This window comes from Bidens hawaiensis, unplaced genomic scaffold (genome assembly GCF_021521415.1).
Source record: "Bidens hawaiensis isolate Kalapana, Puna unplaced genomic scaffold, B.hawaiensis_p1.1 tig00013897_1, whole genome shotgun sequence".
Classification (NCBI taxonomy): Eukaryota; Viridiplantae; Streptophyta; class Magnoliopsida; order Asterales; family Asteraceae; genus Bidens; species Bidens hawaiensis.
Window position 1 is genome coordinate 423,450 of NW_027492190.1, and position 23,810 is coordinate 447,259.

At 35.1% G+C, this 23,810-nt stretch overlaps 2 pseudogenes across 2 annotated transcripts; both read left to right on the forward strand.

Annotated features, from left to right (window-relative positions):
* Positions 1 to 8,017: 8,017 nt before the first annotated feature.
* On the forward strand, positions 8,018 to 13,642 carry LOC143545299 (integrin-linked protein kinase 1-like; annotated as a pseudogene). Its single transcript, XR_013137400.1, has 12 exons — positions 8,018 to 8,440; positions 9,471 to 9,545; positions 9,638 to 9,742; positions 10,112 to 10,197; positions 10,737 to 10,853; positions 10,975 to 11,058; positions 11,545 to 11,607; positions 11,704 to 11,822; positions 11,888 to 11,973; positions 12,486 to 12,610; positions 13,421 to 13,551; positions 13,636 to 13,642. The product of XR_013137400.1 is annotated as an integrin-linked protein kinase 1-like (transcript).
* Positions 13,643 to 16,152: 2,510 nt separating this feature from the next.
* LOC143545337 (uncharacterized) lies at positions 16,153 to 23,004 on the forward strand (annotated as a pseudogene). Its single transcript, XR_013137410.1, has 16 exons — positions 16,153 to 16,271; positions 16,332 to 16,383; positions 16,532 to 17,137; positions 17,240 to 17,552; positions 17,738 to 17,884; positions 17,968 to 18,056; positions 18,141 to 18,233; positions 18,316 to 18,445; positions 19,451 to 19,515; positions 19,589 to 19,763; positions 20,812 to 21,006; positions 21,105 to 21,152; positions 21,562 to 21,696; positions 21,827 to 21,909; positions 22,219 to 22,334; positions 22,536 to 23,004. The product of XR_013137410.1 is annotated as an uncharacterized LOC143545337 (transcript).
* The last annotated feature ends 806 nt before the right edge of the window (positions 23,005 to 23,810 follow it).

The following is a 23,810-nucleotide window of genomic DNA, read 5'->3' on the forward strand; positions in this document are numbered from 1 at the left end:
ATGCATACTTATTCAAACAAAAATGATTTATATTATACTCATTTCTTAAACCACAAACTTTAGGGTATATGATGCTTGAATACTTGCTCTATTGTGTGTTATATGTCTCATATGCTTTACGTGCGCGAGTGTTTATTTTTATGTTGTTGTTGAGCCTCATTAAGTATGATCATACGCTCCCCTAACTACTTAGCCTTGTGCTAGTAGAATAGGACCTCATTATCCAAGTATGTCGGTATTCTTACCGATTAGTAAGGATCCTCATTTACATATGTTTACATACCATGATTGATTCTTTTATTTATAGTCTCATATACGTTTGTGAATTTCACTCATATTATATATACTCAAAACTATGAAATTGCTCACCAACATACGTGTTGACAAATGTTATTTTATGCATGTTACAGGTTTGATTATTACTTGAGTTGTAGTTTGAAGACGTCATTCTATTTTGATACCGCTAGGTTATTAGAAGAATGAACAATATCTATTTCTTATATTTTGATGTTATTTGTATGAACAATATGTGTTACTTTGGTGATTGAATGAAATTAATGAGTTGATTAAATATTGTCACTTTAATAGTGTCTTGTGTATTTGTCCAATCACGTTGCACCCCGGCATGTTCCGCCGCCTTTGGTCGGGGTGTGACAGTAAATTTGGACGCCGTCAAACTTCTTAGAAGAAATCAAATGGACAAAGACATCGAGATTTTATCAAGTGAGCTAACCGAAGCCGACCCGGGAGTCCAATCTCTAAAAGCCACTCGACAAGCGAAAATTTTAGAAAAATATAACATGTAGTTTTATTAGTATTTTTTTTAATTTAATGTGATTTTTAATTTTAAGTTTATTTATTTAAATGACTGAGCGCCACGTGGCGCATAACGCCTGGGGGTGGAGAGTTATGACTACACCCTGTTTTGGTAAAAAATCATAACTTTGACTGGGCGCCACGTGACGCATAACGTCTGGGTGTGGAGAGTTATGACTACTCATGGTCTAAGTAATAATAAGATATAAAAAAACAGATTTGATTGTAATAAGAAATTTTTATTTATTTATGACATTCTTTCTATTATTTTGAACATGTTCACTTATAGAAAACCAAAAAGAATGATTATTTCTTCTTTTAATGAAAAAGAGTGTCACCGGCAGAAAAAGTCGTAGAACTTGTCAGTATTGTCATAAGTGATCTCTTGGTAAAACTTTGTATTAGTGATATTAACATGTATGTTGTCACTTGTCAGGGTATTCAATCAGTAATATCAGTTTCATTCACCCCACAAAGAGCATCGTAAATAACCAAAAGGACCTTAACCCATAAGTTCTCACTATTCATAACAAACCGCTAGCACCACTTTTGTAACAAAGTTGAACCCCTCTTGAGACCCGACTCCTAATCCTCCATTGTCTTTAGCAGCCCATTTGTGATTCCATTTAACCCAACCCAGTGCAATTTTTTTCGATTTCCCACCACTCCCAAAGAAAAAAATATATACGCCCTCAACAGCTCGAGATGTTTCCTGAACTAAACTAGCATAAGGAGCAGTGACATGTAACGATATACAACTGAACCGAGCACTAAATTGAGAAACATTAACCACCTCCGATAGAAAGCATATTAGCTTTCCAATTAGAAAGCAAATAGTGAAAGTTGTTGATAATTGTTTGCCATCTCCAATAAATGTACATTTCTATTCAAGTATCTTGGTTGCCGTTGGAAGGTAACAGGAATCGTGTGAATAACTAGAGACCACTATATGATATTTTTCAAGAAAATAATTTCATTGTGGAAAACAAACAATATATGTCAATTGGTGGAAGACTCACTTTGCTAAAATCAGTTTTGGGTAGTTGACCCTTACAAAATTTTTCATTATTCAATGCACATGCCAAGTGATTTAAAACCTTATTAAGAATGGGCTAACTTATTAAGCATGGGTTGGATAAATGGAAATGGGAGTTGGATGATGTCATTGGGTTCTCATTGTTTATTAGAGAAAAATTAAAATCCAATCGTGACGAGGTGAGAGAATTTTATTATGTTTGGAACCACTAAATTCGGAAAAAAGTTATTTTCAATTAAAGAGCGAAGCTGGAATGAATTCCAACCTGATAAGTCTAATATAAGAGAAACATCCAATTAAACTTTTGATTATCAATAACTTATGGTGTTAATTGCCCGTCTATATTTGTCTTATCAAATAGAAATATTTTGAATTATCACAACCTTATTTTTCGAAGCTGTGTAAAGAGGAAAACGGTTCAAGCAATCTAAGGTTCACGTGTTGGTGCATTTGGAGAGTTTAGAAGGACAAATATTTTCAACAATAAAAGAGTTTCAGTTCACAATATTCTTGAAAAGGCTAACCCATCGAGGTATTTCATGGGTGAAAACAGATAAAAAAATATTGTCATAAATCGACAATGTTGGTGTAATATTAATTTTGTTTTGACACCTCGAAGTAGGTTGTATATTTTAGGCTGCTTGTTACTTGTTAGTGGTCTTTTCTCTTTGTATAAAATATACCAATTTGAGACTCGTATGCTACACAAATAATTGATGAAAAAAATCATACTTAATGTTGTTTAATGGTTAAGCAAAATACAAAAAACAATAACTTTTCTTACATTGCTAAAAGACCGTCGTTATAAAATAGGGTGTAAAAAATTAAAAAAGAGAGAATACACTAGTAAGTTATACTCTATTTATTGTTGTTTTGGTTGGTATACTAAATAGGTTTTAGGAAAAGATAACATGTAAATAACTAACACTAATAAAATTATAAACATAAAAATAATACAACAAACAATAAAAGTTATCATATATTATTAATAAGTTGTACATTTTACATTACAATTACAGGTGCTAAAAAAAGCGCTAATGTAATAAATCACAAATATGTAATATATAATTTTAGGGATGTAATTGGTTTTAAAATGTGAGAATTAATGTAAGAATAACAAGCAATAAAATATTATAGATTTTTATTAGAGAGTATTGATACAGATATCGTTAAATTATGTATTTTTAAAATTACAATCTTTATCGAATCATCATAGTTGGTTTCACAACAGTGACAATAAGACAGGTGGCCACTACACCAACTAAAGTTAATGACAAAGATCTCTCTATTATGTATTAATTTTTACTTTGAACATAAATTAGTAAAGATAGTGGAGTAATTAGGTATTTAAGTGGATGGCAATTTACTTTGCTCAAATCTAAGCGAGTTATAATTATTTTAAATGTCACATGACCCGCCACATGTCTAATTTTCATGGTACAACAGTTGGAAAAGTTAAATGAAAATCTTATCGAAATTCCTATTATATTTCATAGAAACATCCAAACGATTTACAATGAAGTGGCAGGTAAGCGGACAACAAGCTGCGCCGCAACCCCCTTTTGGATAGCAAACCCAATCCGACTAAAAACAAAGTTTTGATTCTTATGGGCTGATACGTTACTATACACAACTTTTTGAACCCTATTCAAAAGGTCCACGGCATTCGGAGCTAAGAAACCAAAAGTGTCAAAGGCGAAGGGGATAAACACGTGTTGATTCTCCAAACAAGCTCTCTCGTGTTTAGCAACCTTGCCCGATGCCGCCTTCAATGCTGCATGGCCTGCTACAAACCCATTGTCCCTAATCCCAACAAGAGGGGACACTCCTGTGAGGTCGACACAAGCGTATTTTCCCCCTACCCACCCAAAAACAAGAATATCGGCCGGTAGTAATGTAGATCTTCCTTCTTGAGGATCCGTTAGAAAGTTTACGGGGACTTCCTTTTTAGCCGAAATTCCGACTCGTTTAAGAACATCACATAGAACATCCCTCACCAAATCATGTTTGTACTTAAACCCGGGCAACTCTTTGCAGTGAACCGCATGCTCGCCAAAAGAATCCAAACAAACCTTACGGCAAACCGAGCACGACTCATCTACCGGAAACAAAAGAATCATTAACCGATACTTCAAGATGGCCCGGTACTCCAAAGCCGACATGTGTTGGCCCAATCCTTCAATAGGGAGAACACTTAAGAAATCTTGAGCCCGAGGAGCCCGAAGACACTCAAACACCGCTTTCTGACGAGGGGATAAATCAAACTTCATTTCCAAACTCTTGATGATTCCACTATAAAGGGCACTCGCCAAAGCATGTTGGGCTTTAGGGGGGGGGGGCGGTGTCTTTATTAGAGAAACCGCTAATGTCAAAATCGAGAAGTGAAATGTGCAACCGATCTATCGCACTCCCATAATCGGAGTCAAACCCATCAATACCACAACCTCGAAGAATGTGGTATTGCAATTCCCAATATTGCGCCCTCGAGGCCACAAACGCATAAGTAGAAACGTCCGAAGCTGAACATAAACCCAAACCTCTAAAATGAGTCGGAAGTGATGCCAACCTCCATTGAAAATCTCCAAGAAGGCACCACCACAAACCACGATGTCCTTAATCGCCCCCCGAAGGCCATTGTCGAACACAAAAACTGCTTCCCCTACGTACACAGGTTGGCATGTTCTGAGACCAAACAACAACTTTCCAACTCCCATACATGAGCGGAGCAAAAGGAGCTCGCATTGAGGGTCCCGCAAATGCGGGAGATAGCTCATCAACTCCACAGCTCGCGAAGCCCTTTTCATAGCAAGTTCACTGATGAACCCGGCATCCCGGCTAACGGCTCCCCCGAGGAGTTTCACACCTAGCACCGGTCTTCCAATTTCACAGGGAAACACCCCCTCCTGCACCTTAACCCCATTGCACGACGGCCAAAATACTTCGGTTTTCTTAATATTAAGTTCAAGGCCCAGGCGGGGACCCTCCGACCTGATAATATCTAAAGCTTTAGCAACCTCTTTAGAGTCCCCAATAACTGTACCATCATCTAGGTACCAAGCATGAAAGAGAAGCTTACATGAACTCTTGACTAGATGAATAAGTGGGTGCAGAACTAAGGCGAAAAGAAGAGGTCCCAAAGGGTCCCCTGCTGAACCCCAGTGGTGGACCAAACGTGGTCATCCCCCACATATAGCCTTGGCCGGTTGCCCATATAAAAAGTTCACCCATAAGGAAATAGATGGACATCGGGCCTGAACCTCATTCAGAATGGCAGTCATATCCACCAAGTTGAAGGCATTACAAAAATCAATAGTAAGCATAGCCAATGACCAATCAGAATGGAACTTACTTAAAAACCTGTTCGCGCTATGAAGAACGGCCTCTGCACCACTAGGGACTCCCACCCCAAACTGAAAGTCGCACAGGTATTTAGTAATGTCTTTCCCAACACCCCTCATAGCCACCTCAGAGATCAATCTTCTCCAAATGGCACCTACGGCAATGGGTCTAATCCCATTGTCCGGTTTGAGCAACGGTGTGAGAGGAGCCGACGTAATGAACTCTGCCAAAACCCTTGGGCATCTCCCCCCCAAACATAAATTAACCATCGCAGTAGTAGCCTTTAGTAAACCAACAACGATCGGCGACCCCTCTCCACTAAATGCATCCAAAATATGTTGTGCCCTCAATCCATCTCGTCCGCATGACGTCCCTTTAGGGAAGGATTTAATGCATCCAAGCACACGATCCTCATCAACAACAAGAGGAGGCTTAGAAAGCAATGAAGCAGGCATAACCGGCGGAGGCAAATTGGGATGCTTAGCCACTAATGCTTTCAAAGCGTCATTGCCGAAATGTGCAACCCCTGAAGAGCATAATACTTTAATGGCGGCAGTAAAATGCCCGTCCACCACTTTTCGTAAACATTGTTTCACATTGGCGCATACCGCAACATCATCGTGCTTAACGAGAGGCTCCTCATGACTCGAGTTCACCCCTATAGGTGTGGCAAAAAGGGATAAAATAAGCGCATCAAAACCATCCTTAGCACCCCAACTTGCTAGTGCTTGTTGAATACTCTGACATTGAATACTCTGAATTCCTATGTTATTTTATGGTATTAAACAATAGTCTTGCACGTGTCATGTGTTTTGTGTGTAATGGAACTGGACCACGTGTAATGGCCTTAAGATGTTTTGTTATTGAACTATACAACAATAAATCTCACACAACTATTCTTCACATCCTCAAAGTAATGTATATTATGGTTTCGAACAATAGCATAGTTTTGTACGAGCTCTTAAAAACTACACCCCAAATTATTCATCCTAATTTATTAGTTCATTTTCTTTAACAAACTAAACATCATGTTTTAATTGGTAAATTGGTAAACCAAATTTGAATGACAAAAAGAATAATCTGATTTTTTTTTGACACGTTTGAAATAAAGAAAAAAAAAATATCAGTAACAATAGATATATATCCGTTAATTTGTTAAAAATATTAGTTTAGATTCTCAAATAATTTTTTTACTATTTAAAGTCTTATATTATTATATTTATCAATGAAAATAGAAATATTAAACTAAACCTAAACTAAAAGTTAATGAACTAGTAGTTTATTATATATGAAAGTTTATAAAATAGTCATTATAACCAAAAATATATAAATCATATATAGAATTTTCTCTTTCAAAATTAGTCATTTTCAAAATAGAGGCAGTCTAAACGTTGAAGGAAGGACTCCACTTTAGCTGAAACATGATTTTCTATATATATTATTGGAAGAAGCGTTAGACGCTAATGAATTCTATACGATGAAGGAACGAATCCACTTTAGCCACACCTTCCGGTCTTCCTAGCCTAATCATACCTTTTTAGACTCCCCTACAAGACACCTTCCAGCCATCCTTTCATGATTTTTCACGTTGGCCCAAATGACACTTAATAGAGCCTAACATGCTTATATGTCCATAAGTGATTGACCAAGTTCAACAATATCTAGTTCTAATTTTTGAACGTGAAAATTTATTACTATTTTGGATATTTGTCTGTTTAAAGTTACTAATTTAAAATTTTATTATATTCGATTACCAAAGAACAAAAAAAAAGTAAAATATTTACGGATATGACATACCCAAACAGAACACTCGTCCCGTTAACCATACCGAATAGGACTGTCACTTTTACCCGAAACCCATCCTGAAAAAACACGTACCCGAACCCGAACCAACCCGAACCGAAAAACCCAAAACCGAACTAACCCGGACCCGAGAAAAGACTAAACCGAACCCGAACAGAAGTAATTCGGGTTGGTTTTCGTGTTTGATTTATAAGTTTCGGGTCAACCCGAATAAACTTTTAGTTTTGATATTAAATATATTTTTAGGTATAACAGACTTAGTCTTAACCACTAAAATTATCAGTTGTTGACCCTAATAGATTGTTGTCATTCTAACTATTATGGATCAGTTGTTTATTGTTAATTTATGTTTTTCATTTATTACTAATAGCAACCATAATCGAACAATCAAATCACGTCCGATTAAAGAAGATTATGGTTCGAGCTAGTTATTTAGTTTTATTCTTCTTTTTTAATTGTTTTATTAAGTTATGTTGGTTTATTATTTGTTATTTGAGTTACAAGCAAAGAAGAATATCTTATTTTAATTTTTGCATTGAAGTTTTTATTATTTTCTTTGTTTTTTGTTTTGTTTTGTTTTCTAACCCGATTAACCCAACCCGAAAAAACCTGAACCCAAATTACCTGAACCAGAAAAACCCATGAGAGATTTGGGTTGGGTTTCGGGTTAAGATTTAAAACTTTGAAACCCAAAGAACCCGACCTGAAAAACCTGAAACCCGAAAAACCCGAAACCCGAAAAACGAACCCGAAAAACACCCCTAATCCCGAATTTCCAGGTTGTTATGTTTCCCGGCTGTACACATAACAACAATATTTGCAAACTTGAGGGGCGTAAATGTGTAACACGAAAATAAAGCCAGACATCTGCAGCGGATTTATCGGATAATCCGAGTGGCAGATAGATAAGTCAAACATAGTCAACTTTAATAATAATAATAATAATCCCAGTTCACTCAGATATTTCATCAATCATTATAAATCAAACCCCAATTCCAATTCCAATTTCCAATTTCCAATTCAATCATCATGGACCGAACATCACAACTAAAACGCGGGATTTCCCGCCAACTATCAACAAATTCGATGAAACTGGGAACAATCTTGAGCATAAAGCGTCAGAATTCAATGGACCCACGTGTCAACAACGCACGGTTCGGGTTCGGGCGGCAATCATCGCTTGACCCGATCCAACGGATGCCCACGAAGGATGATTTGAGTATACCCGGGAACCTTGACTCGACTATGCAGTTACTGTTTGTTGCGTGTAAAGGAGATGTTCAAGGGGTTAAGGATTTGTTGGATGATGGGGTTGATGTTAATAGTATTGATCTTGATGGCCGTACGGCTCTGCATATTGCCGGGTGTGAAGGGCACGTCGGTGTTGTTCATCTGTTGTTGAGCCGCAAGGCAAATATCGATGCCCGGGATCGATGGGGCAGCACGGTATGTGGATAATTGAACTGGGATAATTGTTTGAATAAATTAATTGTATTAGATGTTTGGGTATTGTGTTTTTATGATAAAGTTGTGAAATTTGATGCTTATTAGCTTAGAGTTAACTAAATCATGTACTTTTAGCTGTTTTAAGGGTGCACATGGGTCGGTTCAAACCAAAAATTAGGTTTTTGGGATTTGAAAACCGTTCAGTTCAGTTTAGTTTAGTTTAATCGGTTTCACAGGGTTTGGGTGGGTTTTGGGGTTTTGAAGTTGTTCGGTTTTGGTTTTATCGGTTTCACAATGGGTTCGGGTCGGTTTCGGTTTTTGGGTTTTTGAAAACTATTTGGTTTTGGTTTTTTACAATGGGTTCGGGTCGGTTTTGTTTCACAGTTTGGGCTTCAAAAATTTTGTGCTGGAAAAAAAAGAAGTCCCAAAGTACTGAAATTGAGGCTGAAATATTTGGCTAAAGTTTGTTGTTAGCTAATAACTAATTGATTGTTACACTTTTGAAACTATATTTGGGCTAGGGCTGTTCACAAAGCTCGCGGCTTGAAGCTCGAGCTCGTAGCTCGCTCGATAAAATCTTGAATAAAACTAGCTAAAAAAACTCGATTTGAAACAACCTGAGCCAAGTTGCCTCTTTTTTGTAACCGAGCCAAAATCGACCCAAGCTCGATCTTAGGCTCGTTTAACTTAAAATTCGAGCCTAGCTGAGCTGCCTCGTTTAATTTCGAGCTCGAGCTCGAATCCACCCTGGATCAACTCGGGCTTGACTCGTGAACAGCCCTAATTTGGGCTACAACATTTAGCAATTTTATATAAATGCTTAAGATTGGTTTTTTTGTTCATTTTTTTTTATTTTTTATTTTTTGGGTTTTGATTGATAGCAACAAAAAATCGGTATCTTAAAAAACATAAAACCAATCCATCAGTTTTTTTATTGGGTTCAGTTCTTCTTGGTTCAGTTAAGTCGGTTATTTCAGTTACGGTTCGGTTATTTTGGTTTCACACCCGTAATCAGTTTTGATCATGACAGCCAGCTGCCGATGCCAAACACTATGGACACATAGAAACATATGAAATACTGAAGGCTCGTGGAGCAAAAGTTTCGGTATTTTGCAGTTAATTTGTGTTTTTAATATGTTGATGATACTTTCTAATTTGGAATTATATTGTACTGAATTTATTTTTTAATTTTGTTAGAAAACAAGAAAGACACCTATGACTGTTGCTAACCCTAGAAAAGTTCCAGAGTATGAGCTCAATCCTCACGAGCTTCAGATTCGCAAAGGCGCTGGCATCTCAAAGGTAAGACTCTTTTTCTTTCATAATAAATTTGTTAGTGGTAAGATGGGCGGGCTTAGTAACGGGTCAAAATGAGTTTGTGTTGAAACGGTTGGTCCGCACAGTTTGGGGTATGTGGTTTCAGTTTCTAACAAGTTTGGGTAAAATGACCAAAATACCATTTTAGAACCAAAAGGATCGTTAATTATATCTATTTTAGTTACAGAGGCCATTTGTGTAATTTACTCAAATAAAATAGTTTTCAGTATTGTAACAAGTTTGGGGTCTAAGACTAAGTTTTATTATTTTTAATGTTAAATTTGAGTAAAATGACCAAAATACCCTTTTTGAACGAAAAGGACCATTTATGTAAATGACTATTATTAATTACAGGGAGCCTATCAAGTTGGTAAATGGAATGGCACAAAGGTTTCAGTGAAGATACTAGACAAAGACTGCTCTTCTGACCCTGAAAGAGTGTATGTGGCTACAAATATTATTTTCTATCTTTTAACATCTTTTTTATATAGTAGATGAAATGTTAATGCATGAGTGTAAAAGTTATAATTAAAGAGATAGAATCATAAGACAGTCGTATCTAGATAGGGTCACTTTTTCCTCAAAAGTTGATTTTTCTGTGAGCAATCAGTGTGTGATATATGATTACAAAAGTTATGTTCTTTCAATAATAATCTAAATTTTTTAATAAAATGATTTATAGAGTGTTTTTGTATTTTTTTACCATTGTATTTGACTTCTGAACATTAAATTTAGAAGTGGCAATTTAGATAAAGGTCAAAAGTCATTCAACTTGTATTTTTAGTTCATACAACCTCTAAATAATCCTTTTTATAAAAATTAGATTAACATTTTCTAGTTTAGCTTTTGTAAACATATTTAACAATTTAGTTACTTAAAGAAATAATAAAAAAAAGTGTGAATGTGTGAACTTAAACTGTTTTGACCCGTAATTAAAGGTCGACTAGAGAGAACTCTTATTTATTAATAATTAATGCAGAAACGCTTTCAAACATGAGTTGACTATATTGGAAAAGGCCCGGCATCCTAATGTGGTTCAGTTTGTTGGAGCAGTCACACAAAGAGTACCCATGATGATTGTTTCCGAGCATCACCCCGCAGTAAGTCAAACAAAACAAAACCAACAAAAGTCAAAAGGGTTATAACTTAAAAGTTAAAATAAACAGGTCTTGCTTACATACTAATATAAAAAAAAAACTAAATTTTATGTTGAATTTTCATGGTGACCTTAAAACCTATCTTCAAAACAAAGGACGTTTGTCGCTATCCAGAGCTCTTAAATTTGCTCTTGATATTGCCAGGCAAGTAGACTACTATTCCCTCTATTCATTTTTGGTAACTTCTAAACTGATTGTAATCATATCTAATATATAATATATTTATTTATGAAATATCCGAGCTAGATCTGTTCAAAAAGCTGGCGACTCTTGGCTCGCTCGGGAAAAACTAGCTCAAAATCGCTGTTTGTAAATGAGCCAAGCCGGATTGGTTTGTAAACGATCGGATCGTTGGCTTGTCTAAAATCTAAATAAAAGCCTGTATTTTAATGTATATAAGTTATAACCCAGAATTAAGATATAGAAGTTATAAGTTTTGTAGTATATTAATTATGAGCCGAGCTTGAGCCCAGCCTGGCTCAGCTCGTTTCGTTTACAACCCTAATCCAATCCGACACAACCCATTTCAAACCGTCCAAAAAGTTGCCTGTTATCCAACTAACCCATTTTGTCTATTGCATATATTCAAAACTGACACTTATTACTTCTTGATTGGATGTGATTTGGCAGGGGAATGAATTATCTTCACGAATGTAAACCGGACCCAATTATTCACTGTGATTTGAGGCCAAAGTAAGGCAACTAACAAACGTTAACTATTTTGTAACATGTCGTGTAAAGTTTGTATTTTGAGATAATTTTGATAACTGAAACTTTGGAAGGTGCCAGAAACATATTTTTAGACAGTGGGGACCAGTTGAAGGTTGCGGGTTTTGGGTTATTCAGATTGTCTATAGTTTCGCCAAATAAAGCAAGATTAGCATGGCCTGTTACCATTGATCAAACAAGTAAGTTCTAGAAACACATGAAGTATTATGCAAATTAGTAACTGAATGTTTTATGTTGATCATAGATCTATATATTGCACCGGAGATTTATAATGGTGAAATATTCGACAGACGTGTGGATGCGTATTCTTTTGGCCTTATTCTTTATGAGGTAATTTTTCTAGTTTAGATGCAAATGAGTATTGAGAATGCATAAACCTCCCAATCATTTTATTTAAAGTTGATTATGGTTGTGAACTTTTGTGGTAGTAGAGGTGTTGTCGTATTATCACACTAATTTATTAAAATACAAAAATGAAAACCACAAAAAAAAAGATAAATAAATAGATGCATATCTTTGATTTCTTATAATGCAAAAAATAGAAGTGGCAGTTTTAACGGGTCAAACAGGCCCAAAGTGTATTGAGAATGCGTGAGCCTCAATCGTTTTTTATTTAAAGAAGTTCGATATAGTTGTGAGCATCGTCATAATTATCACTCTAGTCATAAAAAATGGTTGCTTTATTTTTTGCTAAGATATAAAGCAATATATCATATCACATATTTGTAAATATATCCATCATGCCATTTAATATTAGTTGTTCTGTTAGTTTCTTGAAAGTTAAAAATTTAATTTTTATCTCGACTTTGGATCTTGATGTTGTTTACCGTGGGATTAATTAGATGGTAGAAGGTGTCCCACCGCTTCATACCAAGGTTCCTGAAGAGGCTGTTAAGCTGATGTGTGTAGCCGTGAAGAGACCGCAATTCAAGATAAAATGTAAATATTATCCTCCAGATCTAAAAGAGTAAGTTATTTGTTTTCTATAGCCATTTCTTACAAATTTTGTTTTCATTTCTTATTGAGGTACTTTCATATGAAATAGAAGTGGCAAAATGGGTGGGTTGAGGGTCCAGTAACGGGTTGTGGTCAAAACGGGTATTTTCTTGTCCAGGTCTAAATGGGTGGTAACAGGTTCAGGTTAAACGTGTATCTTCTTGTCCGGGTCAATATTGATTAGGTTGTGCTGAGACGAAACATTTTGTTCAAAATTTTATAAATAGTTGGTGTATCAAATTTGATCAAGAACATATTGTTTTAGCGATAATCTAATTATTTGAAGAAAAATGATTTAGGAGGTTATATCCGTTAAAAACTCTTTCGGAGACTTTTGAGCTGTTTTGACACTTATGGCCCGTTTCCTTTTAAGATTTTTTTTCCCACTAAACACACCTTGAATTGACCCATTTATAAGCAAATGGGTTGAGCTATCTCATTCTTATTCTGCTTTTGACCCATTTATAACCCATTTCCTTTTAAGTTTACTTCGCTTTTCTTTTTATTTTTTTTAATTTTTTTTTTGTTTTTTTGTTTTTGTTTTTTTTGTGGTTACCCATTAGATTAAAACACGCCTCGAATCAGCCCATTTATATGTAAGTGTTTTGGTATAATAACCTTTCTGTAAAAAGCTTTGAACTTTGTCACTCTATTTCTTTTTTTGACACCTTTGGCCGGTTTCCTTTTATGTTCTTTTGACTGTTAAGGTTAAAACAACCCTCAAATTGATCTGTTTATACAAAAATTGGCACTTTCTTATTCGTTTCTATATTTTTTTCAGATTAATCGAGGAGTGTTGGTATCCAGATATGGCTATCAGACCAAACTTTTTCGAGATCATCATACGACTTGACAAAATTGTCAAGAATTGCTCTAAACATGGATCGTGGAAAACACATTTAAGTTCTCATGGTATATGATCTGTTAAATGAAACATTATTATTTGTTAAGTGTACATACAGTCATTGTAATTAAGGTTACAAAATCTTGTTGCAGGAATTAGTTATGGTTATGGACTGTGAGTGTTTGTTAAACATTGGCTAGTGAAGAGAACCAGGCGTTCGGGAGTTTTGTGCAAGGTATCTGTAGTCACGTATGGATGTACATTCGGTCATGTGCATAATCTCCAGAGTTAATAAATTGGAATAATCCAGTCACGCCTTGTGTTTTCGTTCTGTGAAAATTGTTTTGTGTATAATACGAGACAGCTTATAGTTTTGTTTACTCGAGAACATCAGCAGGTGTTAAATATACACTAAAAAGTAAGCACTGTGTAAAATATAAATTCATTTACAAAATATTTATGACAATAGAGATATAAGATATTGGTTTTGTTTCTGATTCTGTTTATGATGTCCACCAAAGTATAAACCAAACTTGATAATTCATAGTTTCATACACACCAACATTTGATTTTATAATTTGTTTTCCTCATATTGTTGTAGGTTATTATATTTTTATTTATAATAAAACTGGGGTTTTGATCAAATACAAATTAAATTAACGTGTTAACTGAGAATCAAGTAGTGTAATTATATATACAACATAAAATAATTATAGTATAATGTAATTAAACTACGATATAATTACATAATTAGACTACTTGACTCTCACAGTTAGCTTGTTAATTTAATTTGTAAATAAACTTTCCTCATAAAACCTGTTATTATTATCATCAACATTATTATTATTGTTATTATTATTATTATTATTAAAATGACCTGATCCAATAATGAAAAGGAATAGTCAGGTCATAGCATTTGATGGTACAAATCCTATGTGGTCCCCTTAAGGGGACAAAAAGGATATTTTTGATCAACCAATAAGAATAGAAGATGTCGCTATCATGGCCCGTTAAGGGCCGTTACTAATAAAGGGGGCTATTGACGTCGTTAATGGGATGAACCATGCCTCCCACCTCTAAAAATACGACAAGGCAAAAAGAGGTACATGTTTATTATCTCATTCTCTCGTACTTTACACTAATAGTAACAAATTCTAAAAATATAGAACAAAGTATTAATTCTCACATCGGATGTAGTTACATGAATAATCCCCTCTCTCTCATACACACCTATATTATATAATATACACACAATCCCCTCTCTCTCATACACACCTATATTATATAATATACACACATGCATATATATTTAATTGTGTTTTAATAGGTTTGTAAATGTTTGTTGTGAAATAGAGTGAGGTTTTTGAGAAAATATGACGTGGTGCTGATTTAACGGTTTGTATCAGTTTGTTGTTGTGGATGCTTTAAGACATATGCTTATGGTTTATGTAAAAGTTCATCTACACCAATTTGTTTTCTAGTTTAGAAGTTTTGTTTACTATGCAAAAATGGAACAACTTTATTGTGATAACGAAACATCTCACTGTTATACACACAATAACTAATCTTATACCTGAAAGTATAGCTTGAATCAAAATAGTTGATAAAAAACAGAGAACCACGAGCAAGAAGCCCGAAAAAGTGCGACAGAAGGTCCAAAACAAGATATAACCAACAACGAACATAACTTATAAAGAAAATTTGACGAAATTATTTTTACCATGATTCCCAATCTAAATTCGCCCTTTTGCTTATACTTTTCATTTAAGGAATGAGCCGACCTTCACATCACTCACGATCTTTGTAATCGAACAACTTAAAAAAAAACTTCTCGTTCCTTGTTTTCCAAATTAGCCAAATGGAAACCACCATTATCGATTGAATTAAACCTGCCTATACTCGGTATGTTCACTCACGAAAAAAATAATGGACCTTAGTAATTCCGTGTAGCAGCAATTCACCAAAAAATGAGTCAACGTCTTGGAAAAATTCCCGCATAAGCCGCATGTTATGTCCGTCACGTTTATGTTTTCATATGTACCACACTAATAACATGATAAATCATGAATATATACACATAAGATATCTAATGCCATTTATTGTATTATTTTATACCTTATATCATCGCCTTATAGTATTATAACATTAATCTTGTGAATATTTCAATGATAGGGTGAACTTTAAAGTCACGTCACACGACTATGTAGATTGCTTTGACATACCCGTGTCATGCAAATTTTAAAAAAGAATGATTTTTGTACCAGAATATCACACAATAAAGTAAATAATCTATTGCAATTATGTAATCATGTGATATCAATTTAAAAAAATTCAAGTCTAACGTTGGACGCATTAATTTGTTTTACATTATCGTGTCATAACATTGTCGTGTACACAAACTTGCATAGTAAGTCATAGCATTAGGTAAGAATTCATTACAAAGTAATCTCCTATATTTTTTAAAATTTCTATTTTTTCATGTAAAAGAAAAAAAAAACCTTTTTACCTTATTTGATTTAATAAATAAATAAATAAATAAATCTCTTTTATTGTTTAGTCACATATCTTGGTCAGCAGGCAGCCCTATAAAACCTTCATTTTCTTCTCTCTCAAGTTCTCTCTGCTGCTACCCATAAACAAACAACACTGTTAAGTCCTTCAACTTCGCTAATTAATTCAAATTAACGTCTTCTTCCAATTTAGGTTTTCATTAATCTTCAATTCACATGTTTCCGTAGCTCTAATAATCATTTCGTTCAATTCCGTCGCCTAATTTCAGTTTGAATCGGTATCGTATTTCGTTAATGCTGTTTTCGTTCTCTATGCTGATTATTATTGTGGTTTGTAGGTTTCAGGTGATCAGTTGGACGAGTTACTGCTATTGTTACGCGAAGACTGCGGTTAGTTTTCTTCTTATTGTTATTGTTGTTATTATTAGGTTTTGTTTTTAGTCAGTTTCTAATTAGGTTTGTTGATACTTGATAATGCAATTGTGTGATTATTTTGATTAATGATATGAGAGCTGAGAGTTAGCGCATATTGTTGCAGGTTTTGTTTTGTTAGTTTAATGGCTTCTAGGGCACTTTTGAGACGCAGGCGGATTCTGTCGGATTACCTTCATATTTCTGGTTGCTCGGTTCAAAGTCTGAGCCATGGGATCGTTACCGGATACTCAGACTCGCGTGATTCGAGCTCTAAGTGCTCTGCTCCTAGTAATGCTTTAAGTGATTTAGGGAACAAAAGTTATAATGATGCTTACTTTAGAAGGGATGCAGATTTTGGGAACTTATCTGGAATACGATTGTTTAGGGCTCAGAAGTTTCATACAGTTACAGGATATGGAACATTGGGAAGTATGTTACACGGTAGGGGAGAATTGGTGTTACGGTTTTCGAGTTTTGCTTCGATGGCTACTGCACCTAAACCTAGTTTGGGTAATGATGAGGAGGATAAAGAACAAGTTGCTAAGAAACGGAAGGAAGCGTCTCCGGAGGAGTGTGATCAAGCTGTTGAAGGCTTGACCAGTGCAAAGGCTAAAATCAAAGCCTAACAGAGTACTGAACCTCAGAAGCCTGCTAGTTCCATTTTGAAAAGAACCTGGGCTGCGCTGTTGGGGATAGGTCCGGCTTTAAGAGCTGTGGCTTCTATGAGCAGGTTTGGTGATTGATAATTTGATTGTTTCAAGTTGTAATGTTATATATGATCTGAACCGAAATGCCATTTAATCTTCATTTTGTTTGTGCTATGTTTAATTAGGGAAGATTGGGCCAAGAAACTTGTTCACTGGAAAAATGAATTTGTTGATACCATGAAGCATTACTGGTTGGGTATCAAGCTACTTGGAGTTGATGTGAAGATCAGTTCTAGATTGCTTCTTAAGCTTGCTGGTGGGAAGAGTCTTTCTAGGAGAGAGAGACAACAACTGACACGAACCACTGCAGATATCTTTCGGCTGGTTCCTGTTGCTGTTTTCATTACTGTCCCCTTCATGGAGTTTTTGCTGCCCGTATTCTTGAAACTCTTCCCCAATATGTTACCTTCTACCTTTCAGGACAAGATGAAAGAACAGGTGCTAGTTCAGACAGTATTCTAAACATTAGTTTGTCACATTATGTTAATTCCATTTCTTAATTGTTAACATTTAGATTTTGAGATATCAGCTTACCTTAAGCGAACATGTTGTTTCACTTCAAATTCAATGAGTAATCACAATGTTTAATAAGTTTTTATTGGCTTGATTATGGTTGCCTGCAGGAAGCACTGAAAAGGAAGTTAAATGCAAGAATAGAATATGCAAAGTTTCTTCAGGATACAGTTAAAGAGATGGCCAAAGAGGTCCAAAATACTAGGAGTGGAGAAATCAAGAAAACAGCAGAAGATCTTGATGAGTTTTTAAGCAAGGCAAGCTTTATGACAGTTTAATAGCTGTATATTTAGTTTCTATTAAAAACGAAACGTGCTTCATTTCACAAACTGATATACAGGTCAGAACGGGTGCTTCTGTTGATAATGAGGAAATCTTGGGATTCGCGAAGCTGTTTAATGATGAACTTACCCTTGATAATATCAGCAGGTCAGATTTCAGTCATTTGTTCAGAAGTATCACTTGAGTATGATATCAACTGTGCTGTTTTCTTCTAAATGTTACTGCTATTAGGCCTCGCTTAGTAAACATGTGCAAGTATATGGGAATCCAACCTTATGGAACAGACGCTTACTTACGATACATGCTGCGAAAAAGATTACAATGGTATGTTATATTTTACCATATTTAATACTGTTGGAATGTTGGCTGTCCTTACATTTACAATTTATGTCATCTTTGTATGCAGGATAAAGAATGATGATATGATGATACAAAAAGAGGGTGGTGTGGATGCTCTTTCTGAAAATGAACTTCGTGAAGACTGTAGAGAGCGAGGCATGCTTGGATTACGTTCAGTGGAGGAAATGCGTCAGCAGGTTTTTTTTAAAAAAATTTAACAAATGCAACTTTATTTAATCATTTGGCAATAGTTAGTAGAACAAACTGTACATAAGTAGTGGAGACTACTAGATAAAGTTGTGTACACATTGTCTGAGTTGGTCTAAATCTGGTGATGCAAATACATAGAACATTGGCATTACTTAGTGTTATGGTCAGCCTGGGCTGCTTTGTTGTGAATCTAAGTTGGCACATGCTTATGTTCCTTTTGGTAATAATTTAATATGTTCACACTCTTTACCATTTTAGAGTTGTACGTACAGGTTGACTTGATGTAAATATGTTATGAATGCTATTGGGCTATACTTTAGGCTATATAGTGTGGCAGATTTAATTAGGAAATGTTTTAGAAGCAGCCAACATGTCAACAGATCATTGGTTATATCAGGGGTTGGTGTAATCGAATCGGTTAGTGAATTGATGATGGTTTTATTGGAGTGTGACAGTGTATATTATGTATATTGTTGAAAGAACTCTCACCGTCCCATAAAGCTGTAATGTTTGATTTGACACTTAGTTTAGTAAAAGTGTTTTGACTGTTGATCAAACGTGCAAAATGCTTTTTGAAAAGAACAAAATAAAGAAAATTCTGAGGGCCATAATTAGAAGTACTTGTACCAAGTAATGCTTGTTATGGGTAGAAAAGTACTTGAGACAAACTTACCAAAGAACTGACATTTTTTTTGGAAATCCAGATCTAAAGTGTTGCATTTTCTTTGGGACCGTAAGTGTCTATGCCAGGCAATGTGCTCTATGCTAAATTTGTTGTTGATGATAATTGGTGATTTATGCTTATGTGTTCTTGATTTATGCTCTTAGTTATGTTTTAACTGAATACCAATGGTCCTAGTGGTTAGTTGGTAATATTAGTTAATGTTGGTGTTTTATATTCACCTGATGATACATAAACAGATTTAATATTTGTATCAAAACTATATTATAGTCAAAGTTGTGAATTTCAATTAAGTTTGCCTTTTCTGCAGCTTCGTGATTGGCTGGATCTATCTCTTAATCACTCTGTTCCATCTTCTCTCTTGATTCTTTCCAGGTAATTGTAATTATAATAGTAATAGACATGAAGGAATAAGATAAATTTAAAATAACTTTCATGATTGTCACAGGGCCTTTACTGTGTCTGGAAAGTTAAAGCCTGAGGAAGTTTTAAGTGCCGCTTTGTCTTCATTGCCAGATGAAGTTGTGGACACTGTTAGTGTTACTGCCTTGCCATCTGAGGATTCTGTTTCAGAGAGGAAGAGAAAGTTGGAGTTCCTTGAAATGCAGGAGGAGCTCATCAAGGTTTTAATCCCTTCTAACAAATATATATTGGTTTTTCTATTTTGTTTATACTATCCTATGAGTATAGCCTAGAGAAGAGTTGGCAAGATAGACGGGTTAGGCCGGGTCGGATCGACAACACTTTTTTCCAATTTTTTAATTAAAAATAGTCCAACAACACTACAATTATGATAAATATCTAATATTTGTTTTAAAACAAATAAGGATGTTATATGCACTGAAAGCAAACTCTGGGTTAGGGGTGGCAATTCTTGACACGGCCCAAACATGACACAGGGTAAAACAGTGGGTCGGTCAATTAGGTCGACCTAAACGCGACCTGTTTATTAAAGGGTTAAAACTTAAAACGAACACGTGTCGTTTAATAAATGGGTTAACTTGTTAACTCATTCAAGTGTTTTTTAAGAAAGCTCATAGTTAGATTTTAAAGGGAATGTTTGAAAGTGTAAAAATTCTGTGTTTTATTTTTCAATTTTAGTTTTCCTATAACTATTAATTTTTAAAAGTGAAATTATTTTTTTGTTTTGAAATCTTATCGACTCGTAGTTTTCAAAGAGTTTATTTTTTTAGTTTCAACTTCCTGTTCTCCAATCATTTCTATCGACGTCTTTAATCCCAAGCTAAATATATAAAATATAGTTTGTTACTTTGTTAATTGAAAATGTGAGATAATGAAGCAAAAATCGATTAAAAGTACAGCAATTACAATAATGTTTCATTTTAGCAGGAGTAATTGATTACTTATAATCACCAATGAATGTTAAGCGGGTCGGCCGAAAGACGACCCCAACACGACACGATTATAAGTGTGTTCGAAACTACACAACACAAATAAATATGTGGGTCGGGTCAGGGTTGAAGAATTCAACCCACCAACCTGACACGATTGACACCCCTACTCTTGGTGACTATCACAAGTAAACGGGTCAATACTACCATTTCTAATTTATGAAGTAAAAATACTAGTATTTTGAGCTATGCAAAGGTTCTTTGAAATTGTAAATTAACTGCATAAATTGATTTACTGTTATTTTCTTAATTATCACAGGAGGAGGAAGAAAAGGAGGAAGAAGAGCAAGCCAAGATGAAACAATCTATCAGTAGCAACAAGGATGTTGCATTAGAAGAAATGATTAATGCAACAGCTTCAGATACACAAGAACAAGCTAGAGTACGGGCACTAGATAAAGAAGAACAGCTTTGTAAAGTCAGTGAAGCTTTGGCTGTTTTAGCTTCTGCATCTGTAAGTATTACGATCATAAAAGCTCTTGCTTATGAGTTGCTGCAAACATTTATATCATAGCGCATTGTTAGTAATCTGTTTTTCATCTTTTTGTGCAGTCTGTGAGTAGAGAGCGTGAAGAGTTTTTGAGGCTTGTCAACAAGGAGGTATACCTGTACACAAAATGGGTGGGTTGGGTAATGGGTCAAAAGTCAAAATGGGTAATATTTTTGTTGGCTGCGATTACAATAAGTCATAATTTAAAACTATACTATAATGATTTTAGTTATTGAATTTAGTGGTTTAGGAAGTCATGCTTAAAAAGTTTACTCAGGGCCACTTTTGACGAGGTTTAAAAAAACGGAACTAAATTATCCAAATCAACATTTTGGTTCATTTATAGACAGATATAAGTTAAAAGCTGGTTTGAAACTAATAGAGCTTTTGGCTAACAAATATAAATTAAAAGTTGGTTATTGCATGTGAAAAGTTTATTGGAATCAGTAGCTATTACGGTGCTGCCATTGGGGTAACCAACTGCAAGACACAATAGTGATTCATTTTTTTGTTTTGAAGATAAATTTGTATAATAGCTTGTTGGACAAAAAAGGAACCGATACCGTGAAGGCATATAAAGCTGCCCATGAGGAAACTGATAATTCCACGGATGAGCACGTAGCTGATGGGGTCTCCTCGGCACTCATAAATTGGGTAAGATGCGTGTATGTATGTATATGTATGCATGATACAGGTGTTAATTATGTGTAATTTACTGCCAACCAAGGGTTTATTGACTCTGAAGGTCTCTCTCTAACTGCATACATATATGATATCTACTTAGGTTGATGCTATGCTCCAAAAACTCGAGAAAGAAATTGATGATGTGGATGCAAAGATTGGTGATCGTTGGCGAGTGCTTGACAGGTTAGTACCTTTGTTTTTAGGTTTTGTCATGAATCCATCGTTTTATGTAACTTGTATTAGAAATTGATGATGTAGATGCAAGATGTTTAACCACTCGAGTACACTTGACTCCGCCCATTTGATCCATTTTGCTTTTAGCTAGGTTTTTAAATTTTACCAATTTGACCCGTTGGAGATTTAGATTGAATATAACCTTAGTCTGCCATGTCTTTAGGAAAGTGGGTCATATAGCTTCTTTTCTTGGATATGATGAAGTAACTGTTGGTATTCAACTATTTGTATCGCTTTAATTTGATTTTATAACTGCAGAGACTATGATGGAAAAGTTACCCCTGAAGAAGTTGCATCTGCAGCCATTTACTTGAAGGATACTTTGGGCAAAGAAGGGGTTTTAGAGCTTATCAGCAACCTTTCAAAAGATAAGGGTTAGTAACGTCTGCATGCTCTCTATTCATCTTTAAAGATGGTTCATATATATTATGCAATCCAAGACATGAGAAAAATAATAATAATAATAAACGTGAATTGCCGGTTTCAATCCACACATTTTACAACTGCAACTTTGTTCTAAGTTATAAAAGCTAGTGACACATATGGTGAGTAAAACGTCGGTTGCTTTTTTACAGAGGGGAAGATTCTTGTGGAAGATATAGTGAAGTTGGGGAGTCGGGCAGAGGATGCTGATTGATTTTCGAACAAACCCTAGACAATGGTATTACAGCATGCACTATTTTTGAATTTTTGGATGTTGTAGAGGGTCCAGGTTCGACTATTATATTCTAGGCTTTTTTATTGTTGCCATATGTTAAAGCTAGTGACCAAATTTTGTAAAGTTTAGTGAATTCCAAACATATATGTACCCTGCCTTTCATATAACTCGGATAACAGTTAATAACGGAGTACTGAAGTATCAATATATAAAGAAAATCAAGAATGCAAATTCATTCAAGCGAGCTACCCGGCTTGTATCTATGTATGAGCTATTTAGCTAAAACCACATATCGATTCACTACTGGAAGACCATCTGTTTACATGTTATTTATAGTGTACTTGCACAAAAAGATAAAACGCAGTTTGTACTATAATATTTTAATACACATGTTATTTATATAACAAACAGTATAAGAATTAAAATATATTTATTTACAAATATTTTATACGACGTATTAAATGTCACACCCTCAAAATTCACTAACGGAGTTTTACCGTCAGAGAGTGTGAACTAACAGGATCGGAATTATTAGTTGTAATCAAACACCAAAAATAAAGTTTTCAAACAACCAAGACATCAAGTCTTAAGTAAAAATGCGGAAGCGTAAATCGTAAACCAAAACAGTTGCGCCACACAGGACGACTTAAAAACACAAGTTATCAAGACAGAAATTAAAAGCAGTTTTTTTTAAAACAATGATGTTTAGCGAATGCATGTCCTAAACCGCGTGCCCGCCTCGGCTACCTGAGAATAACATACTAAAAGTGTCAACACAGGGTTGGTGAGTTCACAAGTTTATATAAATAAAGCGTTTGCGTTTGCGTTTACGTTTTGCGTTTGCGTTTGCGTTTGCGTTACCAGATAGTGTTAAGTCAATTTATATATCAATAGGTAGCTAACCTATCAACAAGTATTACTAAGTGTTTGACACCGAAGCTGACTGTTTATCAATTGCCTTGCCACCATGTCAACCACGACCATGGTAATGTGTTAGCCAAAATTACACCCACTTGACCTACAGTCGAGTTTAGAGTTGGGTGGGGTTTGTCAAACCCAGTAGTACTACTCAACAGTGACTCGCCATTATCCAAATATTAACCGGTTCGATGTTATGAAGGACTTTGGTTGGTTTGTTTGCCACTTAGCCTTATAAGTGATATATAAAAACTAAACAAAATCTACAGTGTTG